This window comes from Elephantulus edwardii, unplaced genomic scaffold (assembly GCF_000299155.1).
Source record: "Elephantulus edwardii isolate Elephantulus edwardi_28Jun2011 unplaced genomic scaffold, EleEdw1.0 scaffold00146, whole genome shotgun sequence".
NCBI classification, from domain to species: domain Eukaryota; kingdom Metazoa; phylum Chordata; class Mammalia; order Macroscelidea; family Macroscelididae; genus Elephantulus; species Elephantulus edwardii.
Genome location: NW_006399896.1, coordinates 732,895 through 739,125, shown reverse-complemented (window position 1 = coordinate 739,125; position 6,231 = coordinate 732,895). Strand labels below are relative to the sequence as shown.

At 37.5% G+C, this 6,231-nt stretch overlaps 1 pseudogene; it reads left to right on the top strand.

The window, feature by feature from the left end:
- Positions 1-898, top strand: part of LOC102871807 — a 5,243-nt pseudogene extending 4,345 nt beyond the window's left edge.
- The last annotated feature ends 5,333 nt before the right edge of the window (positions 899-6,231 follow it).

The window sequence follows — 6,231 nt, the reverse complement described above, 5'->3', positions numbered from 1 at the left end:
TTTTTTTTCTGTGTCCAGTGTCTCTTAAGTTTAGTGAGTAAAAAAGTTCAAATATTTCATCTGACAAATACCGCCAACATTAATTGGTCATTCGGATCCTACCAGTGAAAAATCTGCTGCTGGTGCCCCACTGCCCCCCTGCAGCCACTTCCATCTCTACCCCCCTACTGCTGTCTTCAACCCATTTACCTACCTGTCTCAAATCCTGCTCAGACTGTAAATTCTAACTCTAACTCCAAGACCTACCTGTTGATAGTTTCAGTCAAAATGCTAATAATCTCTATGAGGACTAGCAAGGCAAATACGTGTCTAGGATTTTTCTGGAAACCTTACCCCCTGGTTCAGTTCTAAAATGTCCAAAGCCTATGAAAGAAAGCCATTCAGCATCTCATAAGAAGTCCAAAAAGAAGTCTAAAACATACAGGGGAAAGGATCAAATAAAAAAGCAGGGCATTGAGATTCTTGAAGAAAATGAGGGGGACCTTAAAAGAAAAGAGGAAAATGCCAAACTAAGTAAATCCAGTCCTAATTCCAATGAAGGAGTGAAAGAGGGCTTCACTGCCTCCATTTGATAGAATATATTGCTATTGGCTCCTATGAGCAATGTCATAATTAAAAGAATGACTTCAATGCTGAGTACAATGAGTATAGGGCCTTGCTTGCCAGGATGGAGACTGTGACTACAAGATTTCTGAAACTGGATGTGCAACAAAATGCCTTTCTCCAGGCTCAAAAGAGTATCAGAATGTTCCTGAAGAGGTTGCAAGAATAGCAGAAGATCAAGCAGTCTAGTCCAAACCGTCATGAAGAAAATTACAGATGCAAGTATCTCCCTAACAAGCTGGCTCACATCAAAAGACTATTAGGTGAATTTGACCAGCAACAAGCAGAATCATGACACTAGAACTCTGCTTTGCCCAGAAGAGGTGAATAAACTTAAGCATACTTATATAAATTGCAAATGAGTTGCTCTAAGATTCTGAAGAAATGAAGCTTTAGCTGTTGAAAATTTTCATATTGGTAAGCTTGAGTTACTTTTATTTTTCCATATTATTTTGCTTCCCTGCATTTTAAAAGCTGCTTCTCTAGACCCCCTTCCCCCCCCCACCTTAAGACTTAAGTTTATCAATAGAAATGGTTGGTTTGTTTTTTTTAAGGTATTGAGGATCCAGTTTCTATACTTCAACTCAACTTTTTCCCCTCCTCAGAAACTTGTGTTTGTCATTTACAAATGACTTTTAAGATCCTGGGTATTCATATCCTGTGCCCATTTTTCAATTGGATTGTTTGTCTTTATCTTGTTGTGGTGCTCAAGTATTTATAAATTCTAAATATAAGTCCTTATTCAGACATGTCATTACTAAATATTTTTTCCCAGTCTGTGGCTTCCCTTTTTACCCTGTTGAAGAAGTTGTGGGATGTTCATAGGGATTTGATTCTTAGGAGGTCCGATTCATCTGTTTTATCCTCTGCTGGCTGTAGATTTTTCAGGATATTTGGAAGACTGTTTATGTTGTAGATTAGGACTTCTAGAGTTCTCCAAAGCTTTTCTTTAATGCAGTTTATAGTCCTTGGTTTTAGTCCTAGGTCCATGATCCACCTAGAGTTGGTTTTTGTGGATGGAATGAGGTGTGGATCTTGCTTGAGTCTTCTGCAGGTAGTTTTCCAATTTTGCCAACACCATTTATTAAAAACGCTGTTGTTTCCCCACTTAACTGATTTAATCTCCTTGTCAAAAGTCAGTTGACCATAGGCAGATGGGCTGATTTCTGGATTCTCAATTCTGTTCCGTTGATCTGTGAGTCTGTCATTGTACCAGTACCATCCTGTCTTGACCAGCACAGCAGTGTAGTAGGATTTGAAATCAAAGAGTGAGATGCCTCATAAATTTTTTTCTATTTTTAAGGAGTGCTTTGCTTATTCAGGGCTTCTTTCAATTCCATATGAAACTGGAGATTGCCTTTTCTGTCTTGTTGAAGAATGGGATTGGTATTTTATTGGGATTGCTTTGAATGTGTAAATTGTCTTTGGTAGTATTGCCATTTTCACAATATTGAGTCTTTCCATGAGCAAGAAATATTCTTCCACTTCTCCAGGTTTCTTTTTATTTCTTGTAGTAATGTTTTGTAATTTTTTCATAATTTAATTATGAATGGACACTTCACCAAAGAAGACATTCAGATGGCCAACAAACACATGAAGAAATGTTCATCATTCCTAACTCTAAGAAAGAGGCAAATCAAAACAACTGTGAGATATCATCTCACCCCAGTAAGAATAGCAAATTTAACAGAGCAGCAAGCAACAAATGCTGGCAAGGTTGTGGAGAAACAGGGATCCTTATTCACTGTTGATGAGAGTGTAAAATGGTGCAACCAGTATGGAAGGCAGTATGAGGCATTCTCAAAAAGTTGCAAATAGAAATACCTTTTACCCAGCAATTCCACTACTGGGAATATACCCCAAAGAGACCGTAACTGACATCCAAGCAGATATATGCACACCCATGTTTATTGTGGTTTTGTTCACAATAGCAAGGAGTTGGAAACAACCTAAATGCCCATCAACAAACGAATGGATAGAGAAGCTGTGGTATATTCACACGCATTGAAAAACAAGGAACTCATGCAATATTATTCAAAATGGGTGACCCTGGATAAAATTATGCTGAGTGAAATATCTCAGTCACAAAAGGACAAGTTCTGTATAGCGCCACTGTTGTAGAATGGGACAGACATCAGGGTTGTGGGGAGACTGAGAAAGATGGGATAAATAAAGTATGCTGCATTGAAGCAGATGAGGGAGAAAACTGTTTAAAAAGGATGTGTGATTAGGTATTTTTGTCATGATGGGAGTCCAGAGTGAAGGCTGCATAGTGGAGTGGACCTGGGGGAGTGTTTGTAAAACAGTGAAGGAATTTTTCTTTTACTTTGCAAAGAGAAGAGTGAGCTGGGAGGGAGGTATGGGCAGGGAGAAAAGTGCAACAATGGATGAATGGAAATCCAATGTCTCTGTAAATTTTGACTAAAATTAATAATAATAATAATAAAGATATTGTGGATTCAGTGTCCCTATTTTAAAAAGTGTGTGTGTGTGTGTGTGTTTAAAAAGAAAAAATCAACACACAAGATGAAATGCTTTTGGATAAACATATGTCTATTTTCTGACTTTTAAAAAAATTTACTTATTTTCTGCTAGGGAGTTCTGATGGCCTAGTGGCAAGAAGCTGTCTTGCAATCCCAACGGCATGAGGTTTGAAGCCACTAGCGGCTCTACAGAAGAAAGATGGGCAATCTCCTCCTGTGTGGTTAACTGCCTCTGAAAACTCGGCAGAGGGTCAACTATGGGTCAGTTCCAACCCAACGGTAAACAACAACATCTAGTGTATTTATAAAATTCTAATACATTGTTTTCAAGATCAAATTCTTTCAATTTCTCTCATCCCCTCACCCAACAAATTGTACAACCATATGACTAATTCCTTTCTCCTCCTGCACATCCTCATTCCTCTGCTTCCAAACTCTCCCATCCCTCTTGGATCCTTATACTTAATCTATAATAATGGTTTTATACAATATTTATCCTTATGGGACTGCGTTAGTTCACTCAGCATAATGCTGTCCAATCTCTCCCAAATTAGGTAATAATTTACAAAATCGTTGCTCCTATGTGCTGCATAGTATTCCATTGTGTGAATGTACCATTATTTCTCAATCTATTCATTTGTGTTTGGACATTTGGTTGTTTCCATATGGAATTTTTATGTTCAGCTTTTTGAGGAAGCACCAAACTGCCTTCCATAATGGTTGCACCATTTTACAAGCCCACCAACAATGTATAAGAGTTCCTTTCTATCTACATCCTCTCCAGCATCTATTACTTGCTGCCCTGTTAAACTTTGCCACTGTTACTGAAGTGAGATGGTACCTCACAGTGGTTTTGATGTGCATCTCTCTTATTGCCAGTGATTTGGAGCATTTCTTCATGTGTCTTTTTGCCATTCAAACACCTTCCTTTGTGAAAATTATTTCCATGTCTTTTGCCCATTTTGTAATTGGGTTATCAGTCTTTTTCTTCTGGAGGCCCAGAAATATTCTGTAAACTTTTGTTATAAGACTCTTGTCTGAGATGGAATTATCAAATGTGTGGTCCCAGTCTGTAGGTTTTCTTTTCACCCTGTTGGACAAAGGTTTTTTATGCAAACATGTATTTAATATTTATATGGTCCCATGCATCAATTTTATCCTCTTTAGATTGTGCATTTCTGGTTGTATTTGGCAGTCTCTTTATACCTTGGACTAGTGCTTCTAAGCTTGATCCCAGTTTGTCTCTTATGAACAATATGGTTTTGGGGTTTTTACTCCCAGGTTTTTGAACCACCTTGAGTTGATTTTGTGTATGGTGCGAGATGTGGATCCTGTTTCAGCTTTCTGCAGGTGGAAGTCCAGTTCTACCCACACCATCTGTTGAGGATTTCTGACATTTTTTAATGCAAACTCTTTACCTTAAATGGTAGAATATTTAGGAATTTTCACAAAGTTTAAAAAATAATTAAGCATTGTTTTGGAGGGTTAAGAAATAGAAAGGCATATGAATATGTATATGTATAGAGATATGCATATACATATGTGTACACATACAGACTTGTTCTAGAACAGTAAAGCACCCTGCAATTTAACCCCCCCCCCATTGCAATGATTGCCTTAAGGAGTTTACTAGTTGTGTACATAGTATGTTTAATAATTAGCTACACTGCTTCCCATTTGATTAAAGCAATGGGAAGCTCACTGTGACCTAACAGTATCTGAAAGTGTGTGTTCAAACCATATATGCGTGTAGAGGTTGTATGGATAAAAGTACACATGAAAGGAAAAAAGCTGCTGCTCTTCTTAGTAGGCCAAACGCTCAGGTTAAACAAGAGATGAGTGTTACTGTAGGTTTTGTTTGTTTTATTTTTCCTGAAAAATTGCTACTTCTATTGTGGAAGACAAAATCATTTCCATTTCAACCATTTGTCAGATTTATTAATATTGGACAAAATCAATACATTATGAAAATGAAACAGATCTATAGTTTTGGGGCAAAATTATAAAATTAAACATGTAGGGAACCTATTTATATAATACTATAAAGTATTTCTTTGAAGAGAGATTTGATGAGATGGAGCAATTCTGTGAGTGGAGTGGTGAGAATGAGTGTGTTTGAAACAGCAAGGTTGGCACAGGATAGAACGGCGTTTAGGGCTCTTATACATAGGGTTGCTATGAGTTGCAAGTGACTTGATGGCACATAACAACAACATACAAAGAAGTTATTACCTACATGAAATATATAGTTAGACATATTTTTTTCATCCTGGGTGCCAAGAATATATATTAAAAAAAAAAAAAGAAAAAGAACTGATATATTTAACCACAATGTGCTGTGTGATTCATCAAACAGCACCAACTTTCATTTCATGAAGTTCATCTATTGACTTTGATTTAAACTATCACTTGTTTTATCATATGGCAACATAAGTCATGTGGTCAAAATGTAAAGATTTTGAACTAATTTTTATTTAAGCTGTGCTGTCTTATTGTATTGCCTTTTCAAAGTGCTGCCAGTTGAAAAGGGAAGTATTATGTTTACAAATCTGTTTTGAAATGTTTGCCAAAATTTTGGTATTATCTTTAATAAAGATGTTTGTCTCCAGCATAAAAAACAAAACAAAACAAAAAAACCCGCCCAAAACAAACAAAAAACCTTCCAGGACAGTTCTACCTTGTTTTATAGAGTCATAGTTATCAGGATCATCTTGACAGCATTAAGCTTGGCTGGGTTGGATCCAAGATCAAACTGATCAATGAGCTCATGTTAGAGCTTACACTGATGTCACTGTAAACACATTACACTTGAGGACATGACCTTCTCTGCTATTCTTGCATTTTCCCCCCTGCCAAGTGCAGAGCTAACAGAAAAGACAGTGGAGTGGTCAACTATCTGATGGCCTTCCTAACCAAGTACAAGCACAAAGATGGGGTACGTTAACTGATATCCTAGAGGTGGAGCTGCCCAAGGTAGAGGAGTCAGGCTGGCAGCACCAGAGAAGTTGTGATCTCAGAAACTCACACAAAGGGGGAGGGCTGAGAGGAGGGTGTAAGAAGGTGACTGGACACAGAGTGACGTAGGCAGACTCATTTTTTTAATTCCAGGAATTACTAGTGAAGCCTTTAAAACTACAGCGGAAGG